Source organism: Pan troglodytes, chromosome 7 (assembly GCF_028858775.2).
Source record: "Pan troglodytes isolate AG18354 chromosome 7, NHGRI_mPanTro3-v2.0_pri, whole genome shotgun sequence".
Classification (NCBI taxonomy): domain Eukaryota; kingdom Metazoa; phylum Chordata; class Mammalia; order Primates; family Hominidae; genus Pan; species Pan troglodytes.
Window position 1 is genome coordinate 72,418,064 of NC_072405.2, and position 19,780 is coordinate 72,437,843.

Below are 19,780 nucleotides of genomic sequence, written 5' to 3' on the forward strand. Positions count from 1 at the left end.
TTTTATTTCTTTCTCCTGCCTGATTGCCCTGGCCAGAACTTCCAACACTGTGTTGAATAGGAGTGGTGAGAGAGGGTATCCCTATCTTGTGCCAGTTTTCAAAGGGAATGCTTCCAATTTTTGCCCATTCAGTATGATATTGGCTGTGGGTTTGTCATAAATAGATCTTATTATTTTGAGATACATCCCATCAATACCTAGTTTATTGAGAGTTTTTAGCATGCAGGGCTGTTGAATTTTGTCAAAGGCCTTTTTTTGCATCTATTGAGATAATCATATGGTTTTTGTCTTTGGTTCTGTTTATATGATGGATTACGTTTATTGATTTGTGTATGTTGAACCAGCCTTGCATCCCAGGGATGAAGCCAACTTGATCGTGGTAGATAAGCTATTTGTGCTGCTGGATTCAGTTTGCCAGTATTTTATTGAGGATTTTTGCATCGATGTTCATCAGGGATATTGGTCTAAAATTCTCTTTTTTTGTTGTGTCTCTGCCAGGCTTTGTTTTAAGTGTGTTTGTAGTTTCTCATTGAATCGTTATTACCCTGGCTGCTTTAAAATTTTGTCAGATTATTCAAATGCTTTTCATTCATTTTGAGAACCCTTTGGTTCTTAGTATTATGAGTAATTTTTTGGAAAACTGAATGTTTTTGTATTTATCTTATGAGACTCTGGATCTTATTTTATTGATTTTTAGCTTCTTAATACACTCCAGCAGGGGAAGGAGAAGGCTACCTTGTTACTACCAGGTGGAGGTAGAAGCCCAGGTTCTTCACTGGCCTCCATTTACCCCTGAGTGTGTGTGTGTGGTGGGGAGATGATTTCTGGTCCTGCTGGGCTGCTGAACAGGAGCAGAAGGTTTGACTTTCCAACTGTTCTCCACTGACACCATGTTGGGAGCAATTGCAATGCAGGGTGTAGAAGTTCGGGATCCCCTATTGTCTGTACATTTGCCACTAATACCATGAAGGAAGAAAGGAGTCCTTCATCAGCTAGTGAGCATGAAAGTTCCAGCTACTTCCTTTGCCTTCTCTGACACCAAAGCAGTGGGGGTTTTGGACCATTTGTCACAGCCACAGGAGGGTGGAAGTCTGAGCTTCCCATTTAGCCTTTACTATCACGGGTGGTGCTGAGGCCTCAGTTTTTGTTTATTTGGTTTTGTTTATTTGTTGTTTGTTTTTCCATGATGTTTGGCTGGAGTAGAATAATGATTATCTAAAAGGTTTCCTTCTAGAGGCCATACCTTTCTTTGTCCTTTGACTAGACAGAGTGGGATCCTGCTGGGGCTTCTTTTGTCTGGGTCTTAGGTTTCTGGATTGCTGACTATTTCAGCTCCGTGTCTGAGAAATCCCAGGGAACTCATTATTGTGTCAGTCCATGTCCTGAGATCCCTAGCTAGCCTGTCCTCTTGTCCCCACCTTCCAGAGTCTTGTTTTACTTAACATATGATGTCCATGGTTTGTCGTTGCATTTAGCAGGATGAATAGGAAATGTACACCTATTTCATGTTTCTGGGAGTGGACTTTTCAATGATATTTTATCACCAGGATTTTAATTAGGGTCTGCATCCTGAAGCAGGAAGCACTGGTGTCAGTTCCTGGAGGCCGTAAAGAAGACCACTCTAATGAGTTTCTAAACCCAGGAGACTGCTACTCCCTTCTGGCAACACCATGCCCTTTGGGACATACTAGGATATTTTTCACATGCAAGTGCATGATCTTATTTTCGTGAATATAGTTTGTGAAGTATAAACCAGTTTTCCCCTACTTTCTTTAAAACTGTTTACTCATCCTCATTAAGAACACTAAATATAAGGTCTCTAATAGTCCAAGAAGGATTGCAGCACCTATAAGACTAGAAGATTTGAGAATACATATGGATCTTGATATGTTCACCCGTAACCACAGAAAAGTATTTAAAAAAAAAAATACAACTCTTCCTGGTTGGGGGAAGCAAAAGGAACTTGAAGAGAAGCTTGAGCAATGCTGGCAAATGTTTAAAAATCAGCATTTGGGGGAGGGGGGTCGGGGGTGGGTGGAAAGCTGCAATTTGTAGTGTTTTCAATTCTGTAGTATAAATACTCTTATCATGGCTGATTTCAAGCCACCAATGTGCCAGCACTCATTGTGAAGTTGGGAAGAGATGCTAACAATTGGCTTTCACAAGTCAGGCTGTGCCAGCTCCCCTGCACCACCACAAGTGACAGCGACTGATAAAATTCTTTGAGAAAGAGGCTTCCTGCCCACCGCATTCCACTGTTCAGCTTCTAGAGGAATTGTCAGTAGAACTTCTACTAAATTTGGATACCTGGGGGTAAGATAGACCAAGCCTGTTCTACTACTGGACAATGGACAATCAAACTTGTTTCTAGAACTCCTGGGAATTCTATCCTATGACGATCATGGCATGGAAAGTAAAAATGACTGTATGTGTCAGTGTCAGAGAGGCCTAAGGAACTTTCACCAAGTCTCCTACAGAACAGAGGAGAGAGGCTATGATTTCCTTATGTTCCTGAGAAAGGCAAAGCATTTGTCTGAAAGCGAAAGCCAGGAGATCAAAGTAACTTCCCTGTCATAAGAGGAAACATGAGAGCAGAATTCAGCATGAGTTTTGTATATGGCAATCAAGTATATTCATGACTATCTAAATGAATGTCCACGTAGAAGTCAGGCAGCACAAAGAACAAGATATAACAGCTGAACATCCCACTGAAAACCAGCTAAGTGTTGATCACAACCATCAAAAAAATTCTTGTCTTTACTTACAGTGTGACTGTAACTTTCAGAAAGTAACACATCAGTAAAATGCAGGTAATAATGGTAGCTGCTTTTACTAGTGTGAAGGAATGCTTAAGTACATAGTTCCTAAAAGACAGTAAGATTTGAAAAATACATTATACGTGTATTTAAAAGGACTTAAGTATGTCTTGCAACTCTATCTTATTACAGAATCATTTGCCTTTAGGTATATCATTCTGCCTTCAAAAAGGAAGAGGAGCAAGTATTTTCAAGGGCAGGCACTGCTTTTTTATTCTGGAACCCTAGAGGTTCAGAGCAGGAAACCTGTTAGGATGAGGGCTTTTAAGGAGGCAGGAAGAGAGAAGCTGTGACTTGAAAACAGATGAATCCAGAAGTCACACACACAACTGTTCATCACCTAAGCTGGATATAAGATAATTTTTTATAATATTTCATTCTTCTTTTCATTACATTGTAGTGTCCTTAAGTAAATCCATTAGCTTGTTTGGGATTAGAGACTATTGTGCTTTTGTTGATATTAACAACAACTTATAAAATGATATATTATATGTGAGACTCATATATGTAGACAATGTGATGCTCTTGTACACAGAGAGTTAAAGCATGCAGGTGGACAGGGGTGAATGCTGGAGAAAGCGGGGCCAGGGAAGGTAAGTTGTGAAGGAGATATAAGGTCTAATCCAAGCTCTGTGACTGTGGTGTTTGTATTTAGTGGGAACTAAGACTAAATTATGTTTTGTAAAAGAAGTGAAATCTACTTCTTAATTTTTTAGTGCATTCATTGGTGGATTGGTGTCAGGGAAACGTTGCTGGATGGTATTTTGCATACTTAGGTAGTTCTTTGCAGTTCACTACTGTCCTCAAAACCAATCATTTCTTTAAATTGTGTAAAAACCATGATTCATTTAAAGAAAAGCATACTGTTGCTTTAGGGCCTTCAGTGATGTGTACAAAATACAAATTCAACAATTAAATTATGTTAAATTAAATTAACTCTGGCAGCTGTAATTTCCCTTAAAAAGCACAGCAGAGTACTGGGCATGAGAGAATGCCACTCGAAGCCTATTATTTTTTTCCAAAGGTGTCAGTTATTTAATCTTTTGATTCTCAAAATAATTAGTTTGCTCAAATATACGTTTTTTATTATTTAAATATTTCAAATTAAATGTATCTATTTGGTATAGCTATAAACTTTTTCTACTTGACATTGTCAATCTATAGTAATAACTTGTCTATTTCAACTGAATCATTAGAAAACATCAACAACATATTAGAAGCATGTAACAATTCTAGTAACTACCAACATAAACTAATTACTGCAAAAACAATTTGTCACCATATAATAGTGATTACAGCTTGCTTAAAATATATAATTCCATACTTTCATTTTAATCTAATATTCATAGAATATTATGTGTTTCTTGCAGTCTGGAACTACTTCATTTTCTGCACCTAGCAGTAGTTGACGTATTATATTTGTCATTTGGGTTGAATTGAATGAACACATGGTGCCTGAGATGGTGATTTCTCAGTTTTAGTTCTTACCCTTCAGTTCAAGTATCATATTCATCCTTAGGATTATTCTACTTTTTTGCATGTGTATTTTTTGTCTGAATTTCTGAATTTGATTTTAGACCACAAGTAGAGGATGTAATTGACATCGAAAATTAAGGATTACCTAGAACTATCAAAGTTACATTTGGGGATGATTGGAAACAATTCTGGCTGGTATATTTGGCAAATATCTTCATTTCATTCATCAGTTTCAATATGAATAATCATATTGAAGATTGGAGTCAGGCAACCTGGGTTATGGTCCTGGTTCTGACACTAGCTTGTTTTCTAAACTTGGGAAATTCACTTAATTTCTTTTTGTTTTATTTTACTCATTTGTAAACTGTGGATATTACGACTATCTGAAGTAATTTAGTTGTGAGGTTCTAAAATGAAATATTTATATAAAAATAGTTTAAAGGGGGAAACATTATATAACTGTTACCTGTTTTAATTTTCAAGTATATATATAAGTTGATTAATAAAACACATGGTTAACTTTTTTAATTTGAAGCACTGAAGTTCTTTTCTTATGTAAAGATTGTCACTTATCTTCTAGAAACCTAATAATAATGTGAAATATGATTTCATGCACACAATATTTAATATCTATTATATAAAGTCTTAAAAGGTACCAATGCTCTGTTTTCATAAAAAGTAAGTTTTACCAGATATCCTAACTGAGCCAGACATTCCCTGTTCCCATAGCTTTGCAGAAGTGAGAACTCATTAGTCTCATTAGTCTTCAAAACAAGCAGTCCTTCGATCACAAGGAATCTTGCAGGCTTTCACAGATCTCTGAGGAAGTTTTCTCACCCCTTTCCATTGCCTTAAAACTGTTTGGAATGGAGTTTAGTCTTGTGTGGAGAAAACTATTGGTAATTTTTTCTTTTAATGTTGTGTATCTATGTGCCTGTGTGTGCACATTTGTGTGTTTGTGTGTGGGTCAGAGAGAAAGAGAGAGAGAAAGAATCATTGATTTAAAAAGTCGTATAACTTTCTTCTTTATATATTTTCTCTATTATGCATTCGAAATTTTGGTGGGTTGATTAAAATGGGATTTTGATCATCACAGTTATGGGGGCAAAGTATATTTTAAAGGTAGTCTAGGATTATAGTTTTAATACTGACTAGTGATTTGGGCCTGTCCTTAGGCTAAAATTCGGAACAACTTTCTGCAGATTTCTTCATTGTCCCATATGTCATTATGCTCTACTGCAACGGCTAAGGGAGAAGAATAGCTTTCCATTTTTCTGATGTATATTTTTATTTCTTTTTGGTGACTGAGCCACGAGCAGGCCTTTTGCTAATTGAGAGAAGAAAGACAATGTACTCAGGGTAATTTTTATAAAGCAAAGAGAATTTTCTGAAGATAGAGCCCAAATTGTACAGGCTTTCAAAATAAACACCAGATGTGGTCTGGTTCATGGAATATATTGATTTGATAAGGGATCTTTTTAGGAAAAAAGAGGAAGGAATCAAATCTGGAAGCTATTGTTATGAATCTCTTTTAAGTAGTAAGAAAAAGAATTGGTGTCAAAGATTTGGTGTGGAGCCCAGGCCAGTCACTTAGCTGTGTTCCTTTTTCACTCTGAGACTGCTCTGATTAATTTTTACAAATATAAAGGGAAACCTTTGTTATGTATAAGTGTGTAAAACTGTGATGATCAGATCACCTGAAAGTGGTTTTATTTAACAACATTAATGTGGGTGAGGGAATTTGGAAGAAGTTCTGGCCAGCCCTTAGTCCTGGCCTGAGGGCTGAGGAGGAAGCTGTGTTTCTTTCCTAGGCCCATTTGGGATCTCAGATCCTCACCTGGCTGAGGAGAAACACATGAACCTGGGGCACCCATAACCCACAAATCCTGGAATAAGGGCATCTCATTTAGGCTGGGATCATGTGGAACAGTGGTTCTTGGACTTTGTCATCCATAAGAATCTCCTGGAGACCTTGCTATAATATATTTTCCTAAGCCCCATTCCCAGAGATTCAGTGGTAAGTTTAGGGCCCATGAAATCTCATTTCTTCCACACTCATAGTGATGCTAGTGCTACTGGCCTGAGAATCACACTTGGAGAGACTCCCCATCCCAGAGACAGTGAGCACATGACTTCTTTGTGCCCAGAGTCTTGGGGAATCATCTTTCTCACATGGAGAAAAGCTTTTTCCCTAAAGAAAGGAAAGAATGAACAAAATAAGAAAAGCAGCAAGGATTCTTTTCCTGGTCCTGCAGTAGGCATCTTAGTGTCCCTTAGTTCTGTGATCTTCACAGCGCCCTGTGAGGAAGGAAGTGCTGTCTTCGTTCATTCAGGCTGCTGTGACAAAAATACCATAAATTGATAAACAACACAAATTTGTTTCTCACTGTTCTGAAGCCTGGAAGTTCAAGATCAGTGTGCTGAGAGATTGGGTGGCTGGTGAGGGCCCACTTTCTATTTCACAGAACAGAGCCTTCTCATTGTGTCCTCACATGGCAGAAGGGGTGATGGAGCTCCCTTGGACTCTGTTATAAAGACACCAATCCCATCTTTGAGTGCTTTGCCTCCATGACCTAATCCCCGCCCGAAGGCCCCACCTCCTAACACCATCACAAAGGTGACTGGATTTCAACATGAGAATTTTGGGGGGACATAGACCATAGCAAGTACTATCTTGGTATTGGAAGAACAGGAAACTGAGCCGTGGAGAGAGAAAATAAACACCATCCATGTAACAGGTCAATAAAACAGACCTGGGGTTCAAACTGAAACTCTGACTCCATTTCACACTCCTTTTCTAGAATCCTCATATTACATTAAAAGAAAAAATCAGTAAAAAAAAAGGGTGTTAATAATATTTATCTTATTATTATTATTATTATACTTTAAGTTTTAGGGTACATGTGCACAATGTGCAGGTTAGTTACATATGTATACATGTGCCATGCTGGTGTGCTGCACCCATTAACTCATCATTTAGCATTAGGTATATCTCCTAAAGCTATCCCTCCCCTCTCCCCCCACCCAACAACAGTCCCCAGAGTGTGATGTTCCCCTTCCTGTGTCCATGTGTTCTCATTGTTCAACTCCTACCTATGAGTGAGAATATGCGGTGTTTGGTTTTTTGTTCTTGCAATAGTTTACTGAGAATGATGATTTCCAATTTCATCCATGTCCCTACAAAGGACATGAACTCATCATTTTTCATGGCTGCATAGTATTCCATGGTGTATATGTGCCACATTTTCTTAATCCAATCTATCGTTGTTGGACATTTGGGTTGGTTCCAAGTCTTTGCTATTGTGAATAGTGCCGGAATAAACATACATGTGCATGTGTCTTTATAGCAGCATGATTTATAGTCCTTTGGGTATATACCCAGTAATGGGATGGCTGGGTCAAATGGTATTTCTAGTTCTAGATCCCTGAGGAATCACCACACTGACTTCCACAATGGTTGAACTAGTTTACAGTCCCACCAACAGTGTAAAAGTGTTCCTATTTCTCCACATCCTCTCCAGCACCTGTTGTTTCCTGACTTTTTAATGATTGCCATTCTAACTGGTGTGAGATGGTATCTCATTGTGGTTTTGATCTGCATTTCTCTGATGGCCAGTGATGGTGAGCATTTTTTCATGTGTTTTTTCGCTGCATAAATGTCTTCTTTTGAGAAGTGTCTGTTCATGTCCTTCACCCACTTTTTGATGGGGTTGTTTTTTTCTTGTAAATTTGTTTGAGTTCATTGTAGATTCTGGATATTAGTCCTTTGTCAGATGAGTAGGTTGCGAAAATTTTCTCCCATTTTGTAGGTTGCCTGTTCACTCTGATGGTAGTTTCTTTTGCTGTGCAGAAGCTCTTTAGTTTAATTAGATCCCATTTGTCAATTTTGCCTTTTGTTGCCATTGCTTTTGGTGTTTTAGACATGAAGTCCTTGCCCATGCCTATGTCCTGAATGGTAATGCCTAGGTTTTCTTCTAGGGTTTTTATGGTTTTAGGTCTAACATTTAAGTCTGTAATCCATCTTGAATTAATTTTTGTATAAGGTGTAAGGAAGGAATCCAGTTTCAGCTTTCTACATATGGCTAGGCAGTTTTCCCAGCACCATTTATTAAATAGGGAATCCTTTCCCCATTGCTTGTTTTTCTCAGATTTGTCAAAGATCAGATAGTTGTAGATATGTGGCGTTATTTCTGAGGGTTGTGTCCTGTTCCAATGATCTATATCTCTGTTTTGGTACCAGTACCATGCTGTTTTGGTTACTGTAGCCTTGTAGTACAGTTTGAAGTCAGGTAGTGTGATGCCTCCAGCTTTGTTCTTTTGGCTTAGGATTGACTTGGTGATGCGGGCTCTTTTTTGGTTCCATATGAACTTTAAAGTAGTTTTTTCCAATTCTGTGAAGAAAGTCATTGGTAGCTTGATGGGGATGGCATTGAATCTATAAATTACCTTGGGCAGTATGGCCATTTTCATGATATTGATTCTTCCTACCTATGTAGGAATATAGGTGTATATATATACACCATTCCTTGGTGTATAAGAATGCTTGTGATTTTTGCACATTGATTTTGTATCCTGAGACTTTGCTGAAGTTGCTTATCACCTTAAGGAGATTTTGGGCTGAGACAATGGGGTTTTCTAGATATACAATCATGTCCTCTGCAAACAGGGACAATTTGACTTCCTCTTTTCCTAATTGAATACCCTTTATTTCCTTCTCCTGCCTAATTGCCCTGGCCAGAACTTCCAACACTATGTTGAATAGGAGTGGTGAGAGAGGGCATCCCTGTCTTGTGCCAGTTTTCAAAGGGAATGCTTCCAGTTTTTGCCCATTCAGTATGATATTGGCTGTGGGTTTGTCATAGATAGCTCTTATTATTTTGAGATATGTCCCATCAATACCTAATTTATTGAGAGTTTTTAGCATGAAGCATTGTTGAATTTTGTCAAAGGCCTTTTCTGCATCTATTGAGATAATCATATGGTTTTTGTCTTTGGTTCTGTTTATATGCTGGATTACATTTATTGATTTGCGTATATTGAACCAGCCTTGCATCCCAGGGATGAAGCCCACTTGATCATGGTGGATAAGCTTTTTGATGTGCTGCTGGATTCGTTTTGCCAGTATTTTATTGAGGATTTTTGCATCAATGTTCATCAAGGATATTGGTCTAAAATTCTTTTTTTTGGTTGTATCTCTGCCTGGCTTTGGTATCAGGATGATGCTGGCCTCATAAAATGAGTTAGGGAGGATTCCCTCTTTTTCTATTGATTGGAATAGTTTCAGAAGGAATGGTACCAGTTCCTCCTTGTACCTCTGGTAGAATTCAGCTGTGAATCCATCTGGTCCTGGACTCTTTTTGGTTGGTAAGCTATCGATTATTGCCATAATTTCAGAGCCTGTTATTGGTCTATTCAGAGATTCAACTTCTTCCTGGTGTAGTCTTGGGAGGGTGTATGTGTCGAAGAATTTATCCATTTCTTCTCAATTTTCTAGTTTATTTGCGTAGAGGTGTTTGTAGTATTCTCTGATGGTAGTTTGTATTTCTGTGGGATTGGTGGTGATATCCCCTTTATCATTTTTTATTGCGTCTATTTGATTCTTCTCTCTTTTCTTCTTTATTAGTCTTGCTAGCAGTCTATCAATTTTGTTGATCCTTTCAAAAAACCAGCTCCTGGATTCATTCATTTTTTGAAGGGTTTTTTGTGTCTCTATTTCCTTCAGTTCTGCTCTGATTTTAGTTATTTCTTGCTTTCTGCTAGCTTTCGAATGTGTTTGCTCTTGCTTTTCTAGTTCTTTTAATTGTGATGTTAGGGTGTCAATTTTAGATCTTTCCTGCTTTCTCTTGTGGGCATTTAGTGCTATAAATTTCCCTCTACACACTGCTTTGAATGTCTCCCAGAGATTCTGGTATGTTGTGTCTTTGTTCTCATTGGTTTCAAAGAACATCTTTATTTCTGCCTTGATTTCATTATGTACCCAGTAGTCATTCAGGAGCAAGTTGTTCAGTTTCCACTTAGTTGAGTGGTTCTGAGTGAGTTTCTTAATCCTGAGTTCTAGTTTGATTGCACTGTGGTCTGAGAGACAGTTTGTTATAATTTCTGATCTTTTACATTTGCTGAGGAGAGCTTTACTTCCAACTATGTGGTCAATTTTGGAATAGGTGTGGTGTAGTGCTGAAAAAAAGGTACATTCTGTTGATTTGGGGTGGAGAGTTCTGTAGATGTCTATTAGGTCTGCTTGGTGCAAAGCTGAGTTCAATTCCTGGGTATCCTTGTTAACTTTGTGTCTCGTTGATCTGTCTAATGTTGATAGTGGGGTGTTAAAGTCTCCCATTATTATTGTGTGGGAGTCTAAGTCTCTTTGTAGGTCACTCAGGACTTGCTTTATGAATCTGGGTGCCCTGTATTGGGTGCATATATATTTAGGATAGTTAGCTCTTCTTGTTGAATTGATCCCTTTAGCATTATGTAATGGCCTTCTTTGTCTCTTTTGATGTTTGTGGGTTTAAAGTCTATTTTATCAGAGAGTAGGATTGCAACCCCTGCCTTCTTTTGTTTTCCATTTGCTTGGTAGATCTTCTTCCATCCTTTTATTTTGAGCCTATGTGTGTCTCTGCACGTGAGTTGGGTTTCCTGAATACAGCACAATGATGGGTCTTGACTCTTTATCCAATTTGCCAGTCTGTGTCTTTTAATTGGAGCATTTAGTCCATTTACATTTAAAGTTAATATTGTTATGTGTGAATTTGATCCTGTCATTATGATGTTATATTTATCTTACTCATTAACAGAATTTGGATTTGAGCAGATTCATGGAGTTTACGTGAATAGTATGTGGTGAATAGTGTCGCTGGTACTCACAAGCCTTCTTTCATGGAGAATTGGTTCTCCTTTTCCTGCCATCATTCCCTCCTCCTGTCCCAGTGGTCAGCACCACCCTTGCTTGGTCTGTCTAACACTCTTTTTTCTAATTATGCCTCTTAGCTACTTTGACTCGAAGATAACAGCCATACTGTTCACAGTGAGGTCCACAGACCAGCAGCTTCATCATTGTCATGTGAGGATGTGTCAGAAATGCAGAACCTCAGGCTCCACCTCAGACCTACTATGGAATCAGAATCTTCACCTTATTAAGATCCCCAGGGGACTGGGTCCAGTGGCTCATGCCTGTAATCCCAGCACTTTGGGAAGCCAAGGCAAGTGGATCACTTCAGGTCAGGAGTTCGAGATGAGCCTGGCCAACATGGTGAAACCCCATCTCTACTAAAAATACAAAAATTAGCTGGGCGTGGTGGTGCACGCCTGTAATCTCAGGTACTCAGGAGGCTGAGGCAGGGGAATTGCTTGAATCTAAGAAGCAGAGGTTGCAGTGACCTGAGATCATGCCATCGCACTGCAGACTACAGCCTGGGTGACAGAGTGAGATCTTGTCTCAAAACAACAGCAACAACAAAAAGATGATCCCCAGGCAATTCGGCAATTCATATGCACATGCAAGTTTGAGAACAACAGGAAATGACGAGAAAATAAAGAACTGAGAACAATCTCTTATACCACCCCACAAAAATTGTTTCTATTTTTCTGACCTTGATGTCTTCTGTATTTCAGTTTGTAAGTTCCTTGATGGCAGGAACTCGATTCACATCATTCAATGGCATTTCCAATACTGCGTGACATCTAGTAAATGAGAAATGACTATTTGTTGACTACATGCTGCCCAAATCACTATATCAGGTTCAGATTTCTCTGAGCCCCAGAATTATTACTTTTATTTGAGCATTTCCTGATTTTTTTATAGGCACCACTAACTCATCATGTGCAAATTGATTTCTCACTTATATCTGCTTCATCTCTAGTTTTCCTTCTTTGTGAGGATGGTACCCCATTTTCACAGTCATGCAGTGACTACATTCATACATTCCACATACATGCATACAGAATCCATCACATTCTTTATACCATCATGGCTGCCCCCTGTATTGTTTGATTATTTCTTGACTGATTTATCTTCATGGTGTTCTTTCTTGCTACCTTGTCTATTGTGTTACATCTCATGTATCTATTCTTTACACACTGCCTCCAAGGTGGTTACCCCAAATCTAAACCTGATCAAGCCACCTTTTCTTCTCTTTTTTCTTTTTCTTTTTTTTTTTTCCTAAATAGCTTCTGGTGCCTTTCAGGATAAAATTTAATCTCTGTAGAGGATTTTCCAAGGTGCATCATTATCTGCTCCTTGTCTACTTCTCTACTCTCCTATGTTAGCTCTCTCCTGCCCAGGTGCTCTATCACTATAATCCCGCCTCATTCTATGACTTGCTATAATAAGTGCAGTTTGCTGTCTCTTGCATCCAGAACTGGCTAATCTTTTGCAATCCTTTCAATACTTGCTTAACTTGAAAACCTTCACTCTCCTTTCAGGACTTGGGGCAATGTCTTTGTTATTAAAAATCCTTAGATGTTTCTGGTCTAAGGTAGGTGCCTCTTCCATCTTTTGCTACTGATCTTGTGTACATCTCCTTCATAGAACTTACCACGTTGCATCACAACTTTGTTTACGTCTTAGATCCAGAGACTTTACCTTATCTCTACATAACAAGAGACTGGTTCTTTAGAACAAATCCACAGACTTTTATCTCTATATCTCTATAACATATCTTGGTTTAGAAGTCATTATAGATCTCAATTACAAATATTTTGAATTGATGAATGTATAATTTGGAGGCAGGAATTTTCAAACAGGGGTTTAGAGGAAAGTTGAAGATTATAAATACCTCTGGAGAGCAAGGATCACGCCTTGTTTACCAGTGAGCTCTCAGAGCTTATCACTGTCTTTGAAATACAATATGTACTCCATAAATATTTGTTGAAGAAGCAAAGGGATAGATGGAATAATGGATGAATAGATGTGGTCAACAAAATATTGCTATAAAACTTTATTCTCTGCTTGATAAAGGCATTCTCACCACCTGCTTCGTTTCTCCAGCTTTTGTCTTCTACTCCCTCCAACTGGGTCTGGTGACAGACAGACCTGTAGGCCCAGACCTGTGCTAGTTCCGAGCTAGGTATGACAGGGACAGGAGTTATATCAGCACCCTCAGTCCTATACTTCTGGGATTCAGTTTTGTCGATTACCAAGGCCTGGTGCATCAGCAATAAGTTCTGTGACTATGTGTCAGCAACTTATTAATAACAGCCTTGGGTGAGCAAGGCACGTTTGGCAGAGTTATTTCATCATCCCTCCTATCAGTTTCAATTTTCTTTGCTATATGCCAGTACTTCCCACCCAGACTTGACTTCCTCCATAGACAGCTTGTGGGCATCATTTTGTGCCCCTCAAATGTCACACTCTGCTACCTGCCCTGTTCCTGATTATTAGGATTATCGACTACACGATAATTTCTGATGCTGAATCTGTATATCTCTGTTTTCACCTCCCTCCAACCCTACATTTCTTCAGGTAAGATACAGGAATGATGGTGCTTTTTAAAGTTTTTATTCATTGATGCAAATCTGTTTGTCATTGGGGTAATCCTAGTAAGCCATTTTATCCATCAGATAAACTATGCATGCTGAGTACCTTATAAGCATATTTTCCTAGATACATTTTTACATAGATATTGCTGATATTCTCACACATAATTATTAATCCTTTCATATTGTTAAAATTTTGGAGGCTGTCTTATATATCATCCTTAGAATGAAATAAATATCCATGAGTTCACATTGATGTAAATAATTAAATAAATAACTAAATGAATAGGAGAGAAAGGAAAGCTCTGATTTTATAAAAAGGATAATTGCATTATATTAATGTGAAATCATTTTCCTTTAAAAGAGAACAAAGAGAGAAATGCTTTTTTTAACAGAAGAATTGCAATTAATAAATGTAGAAGAAATGAGGGAAGTTGAAAATCACCAATAGGCAATCATTGCAATAATAACTGTAGGCAAGCTACACCGATGGATGCTAAAATTAATGTGGTGAAGTTTGGGGAGAAACACAGCATTTGCATAACTTCCAAGTATCTCCCTCAAGATCATTATTATTTACAAAAGGAAAAATAGTCACTTTATCATGGAGAAAGCTGGCAGACACTATCTTGCCAAATGATTAAGGTTAACATTATTCCTTGATGCACCCTTCACTGGGATGGACACATTATTTCTGTGGTATTACTGCCAAAAACTGCATAATGTCTTAAGGTAATTGTGAGATAACACCAGAAGGAAAAAGAAAACCATTGGATGTCAGTCTACAAATTACCTAAGTGATACTCTTCAAAAGTGTGTCAGATCATGAGAAACAACAAGACTGTGGCAGGCCAGACAAAGAAAGGCAAGGAGTTGTCAGAGATTGGAGAAGATTAATGAAGCACAACCTAGTGCAGAAAAAGAGCATTAAGGGAAAAACTTGTAAAAAATGTAATAGTCTATAGTTTCATTAATAATATTATACCCATTTAATTTCTAAGTTTTGATAATCATACCATGATTATGCAAGATGCTATCATTAGGAGAAGCAAGGTAAAAGAGAATTGGTAATTCTCTGTATTATTTCTACAACTTTTCTGTAAGCCTATATTTATTTCAAAATAATGTCCTTAGGTTAAAAGACTGTAAATGGATTAGTACAGGGTCTGCTTGGCCAGGCGCAGTGGCTTACGCCTGTAATCCCAGCACTTTGGGAGGCCAAGGCAAGTGGATCACTTGAGGTCAGGAGTTCAAGACCAGCCTGGCCAACATGGTGAAACCCTGTCTCCACTAAAAAAATTCAAAAAATTAGCCAGGCATGGTGGCATGTGCTTGTGATCCCAGCTACTTAGGAGGCTGAGGCAGAAGAACTGCTTGAACCTGGGAGGCAGAGGTTGCAGTGAGCCGAGATTGCGTCATTGCACTCTGCACTCTAGCCTGGGCGACAGAGTGAAACTCCGTCTAAAAAAAAAAAAAAGAACAGGGTCTGCCATACTGTAAATGCTTAATAAAGTCTCTCATCTGCCCAGACTGCCTGGACAGGCCACACCAAGTTCCTGCATGAATTCCTAGGCTGCACACAACTGTACTTTGCCCACATCTGACCCTTGTGTGACAAACCCCATTCCACCAACATGTAGTCCTCTCCAGATAAGTCCCAGAAAATTTGGGCTCTATTCCTCTGTCCCTAATCATGTAGGGGAATAAAACTAGAAATGCTTATTTCTTGCTTTGTCTGTCCAATGTCTACCTTAAGAGACTGCTTGGCTTGCTCTGAATGTCAGTAGAGAATTCTAGCAAGACTGCATGGAGATAGTCAAGAAGGACTCACACATGGGGGACCATATTTAGCTAATCTTCCAGAGCTCTTGGATGGCATCGCTGCCTCAATAGATAAGAAAAAATGTTTTCAAAGAGCATTTGACAAGGTTTCACATTGAAGATTTATATCTAAAGCAGACTAAGGGAATGGGAGGTAAAATAGCATATTGTAGCAGAAAACTAATTTAAGAGTAGTAGACAAAAAGCAGTCATAGATGGCAAGCTCATCTTCCAAGGGGGTGAGAAATCAAATGCTTTCCAGAGCTCTGGGAATAAGACCTACATATTTTGGGACGTGTGCAGAGAAGAAAAGATCATTGAATTTGCTGGTGATGCTGAAATTGAAATCTTAGCAAATAATAAGATGCAATATGATCAGATTGAAAAGGATTTGAATTGCAGGTGATTAAGGCAGAGGATGCCAAATGCAGTTCAGGTATACAGATACAAAATAATAAGCACAGGATCAAGGAGCCAATTATGCAGAACATATACCCAGAAAAGGATTTGAAGGATATTGTGGGAAAATCTGCCAAACCATCAGCATAGAGCACAACTGCATTAGAAAAAGCAACCTGGATTTACTTGGTTATCTCATCAAAGGGGAAGAAGATGAGAAGAGAGAGTGAAGCTATACCTTTGTAAGGCATTAACTTGATTCCTATTTTGAATATAGTGTCCACTGCCGGACTAAAAACAGAAAAAGGAGCCTCGGCTTGGGGATGGGGGATACAGTAAAGGGAAATATTTAATTGGGAAACTATTTCCATTTTAGTCTCAATGGGATATAGAAGATTTCACAGCAGAGGTTTTAAAAATTGGGTGTTCTCAGGAAAATTTTTGAAATGTGAAAAATGGTGAACAAATTATTCTTTAGATGCATGCATTGTTCTAACAATAGGCTCAAATATTCTTTGAAGGACTCAACTAAAAGTTTGCTATCAATGTGTTGGTATGTGCATATAAAGGCAAAATTCAGCCCCAGGGTTAATACAGGGGAACCAGAGCAGAACTATTTAATGCTACATACAAGAAAAAAAAACCGCCAGGAAAAGTTGGAGAAGTAGAAGTGCAAATGAATTGAAGAGACACTTAAACTTATTTTTGGTGAAGAAGGTGATTAAAAATCATTGTTAAAAAAATCACAGGGAAGAGCAAGTGAGAACCAATTTTAAATGACCAGTTTTGACAAGCAAAGTTTTCCTAATTATAAAACCTTCACATATAAGCTAGAACGCAGTTATGTAAACAAGCCTTGAAGTTTTCAATTTATTTATATTTGTGTGCATTGCTGATCTTATTCTGCCACAGGAAATGTGGGTCCATTTTAATATAAGTGCAGTGTATACCAATTTCACGTGGCTCAAGCTAACATTCTACTTAACATGGTCTACTGGATTCAGTGGGTATGAGGCAAACATGGAGTTCTGGCTGCAGCCATTGGCACACAGAGTAAAGTTAAAGCAGAGGTGATTTCATTGGTCATTTAGGATTTAAAAATAATTTTTATCTAAAATGTGCAGAAAAGTACAGCAAAATATTGAGCCTTGTTTACTCTTTGATACTGTTATGTGGTTGTCTCCATTCACCGCTTTGCTTTGCATGATAAAGAATCACAAAAATTTCTTCCTAGAAGAGACCTTAAGGATCACCTAGTACAATCCTCTTAAATTACAGATAATGCAAATGAGAAACAGAGGGCTTAAGAAATTTACCAAAACTTTAAATGGTATTTAGAAGGAAGCCCAAAACTAGATTCTTTATTTCTAATTTAGCATTTTAACATTCAAAGTTGTGGTATCCTAAATTTATAAAACCAGTTCACCAGTATTATGCTCTTATTCCTGCAATTATATTTTATTTATACCTCTTTTTAAATATTTTCATTTTTAAATTTATGTTTTCATTTTTCAGAGATGGAAATCTAGAATTTCTTGCAGCTTGGCAGCATAGGAGCCAATGGGGTAGCAATGTGAAAGTCAAGAAGTACACCTCATCTCCAGGGCAGCAAGAGTGATCCCTGCCTGACAATGATGCTGGGAGAAGATGTGCCGGTGCTCAAGAAGGCACCGTTCCTCATGCACAGCCACATGCTACAGGTCACACAACATTGGCAGGAGTCCAGACCACTTTTTGTCTAGTAGTAGCTTTACTGGGACCTACTATAACTTGGGCAAGTTAAGTCTTCTTCCTGGATTTTGTTTCTCTTTAAACAAGAGAATAAGAGTAGATGGGCTACAAAGTTCCCAAAGAACTTAGCTAAGATTCTGGCATATAGTTACAGTATGGATTAAGTAGAAGGTGATGAGGCAGAGAGTGAACATGACATTGGTGTGTGGCCAGATTTACACTTGGACCTTCTTTAGGGGGGGCACCCGTTGAAAATCAGCCTGCAAATCCTCAATAAATCCAGCACTGCCAGTTTTTTTCATTCTGAGACAGACTGCATTTGGTGAGGCAGGAGGGTGAGCATTATATAAAAGAGACATTTTGCATTTTAGGAGCAATGATATATACAAAATAAGTACTATAGCATTAAAATACAATCACACTCATTGTTGAAAGATGTTTACATTATGAGAAAAAAATCCATGCTCCTGACATCAACTGAAGGGGCATCTCTCACAAGAGAGTGGAAGTATGGAATCTAATGTTACTACAGCAAGTGAATCCACCTTGTATAGAGTGAAATATTTGTAAAACTCCTAATTAGAATAGATTTTTAAAAAACTATTTCTCAAGTGTTTCTTCCTTTGACCTAATGGGTTTACCCTATTGCTTACCTATTAACTGTCAATCTCCTGCCAAAAAGTCTCTATCGTTAAAGTATTAATATCAATATATCATATGTGAATTTACATCATTACTCTCCCAACAGAAGGACTCTGTACCTGTAGAAATCTTCCTACATATTATTCAAGTGTTATATATGCCAGGAGAACTTAGCACTTACTAATGAATATCTGTTCCATTATTCAGATAACACTGGGTTACACAGTTAAAGCAGGATAAGAGGAATGGAATTTTGCAAATGGCATTTCACTGTTTTGTACTGGAGTATGAGCAGCCACAGCCTATGCTTAACTTCGAACTTCACACTGTATTGTAAGGTCGTCTTTGGAGTTGAGACTGCCTGCAGTATCTGTTTTCTGAGTGTGCTTTGAGAGCATGATAATATAATATTGAATTATTTTGTACCAGAAATTTATAGACATTTTAGGATATGTCTACCACCAGGCATGGTGACAGTGGGATCCATAATTTTTTCTATAACATTTTGGAAGGCAGATAAAGGATTTTTATAAAATGTTTGATTTTTTGTGCTTTGCAAACACGGTAAGCAAAAATTAAATAAATAATGTAGTAGGGACCCAAAGAAACAGCTTTAATTGCACACACCCCCACCTCATTTCAGGAGTTCTTGGAAGACAGATCTTTCAGAACTAGCTTCTATTAATGACAGTATAATTGCTGGTATGTAGTGTCCTTTACTTTCTTGCTATTTTTTTCTTGTAATTTATTTGTAAGAGGTGATGTTTTGATATTTCCTGAGGGATTGTTCCTCATTTATGTGTGGCTTGATTTGTATTGCAAAACTTATGCTAGAAAAATACTTTTGGTGGATTTAATCAAATAGTATTTAACAACAAGAAAGATCAAAAGTATTTTGGATGTATGCTTGTAAAGAAATCTTTCCTGTATTTAAATATGGTATTTAATATTTTGGATATTTTTCTGTACCCAAAGAATGGATTCATGGATACTTTATGAAAAATTAGATACTTATAAAATGCTTAAATTTATAAAATTTAATTTTAATTAAATGTAATGAATATACATCCCTAATATTTGAATAATTGTACATAGATGTTTCCTTACTGTATTTTCCTTTGGAACATCAATGGGAAAGAACGAATTTCACAATATTCAATAATATTCAGCTATTTAATACAAACCAGAACCCTTTTGCCACTATTAAACTTTAGAAAAATACAAACATCTATGAAATTATTTTTATTATATTAAAGATAATGCAGTCTATAATTGTTATTGCTTTACACACTGATGTAATGATTTCCATGACTATCAGTTGTGGGATCCCATTCAGAACCAGCTTATCAAATCAATGCTAAAATTAACCAGAATGTGGGCTTTAAATGAATAGTATAAATTGAACTCAGAATTTGTTTTAAAAT

General features: G+C 37.7%; 1 long non-coding RNA gene across 1 annotated transcript in view; it reads left to right on the plus strand.

Annotated features, from left to right (window-relative positions):
• LOC101057301 (uncharacterized) overlaps positions 1–18,317 on the plus strand; it is an 82,645-nt gene extending 64,328 nt beyond the window's left edge. The window contains exon 5 of the long non-coding RNA XR_010159598.1: positions 17,499–18,317. This is a non-coding gene — a long non-coding RNA (uncharacterized LOC101057301). The remainder of the gene's footprint in view (positions 1–17,498) is intronic.
• Positions 18,318–19,780: the final 1,463 nt, after the last annotated feature.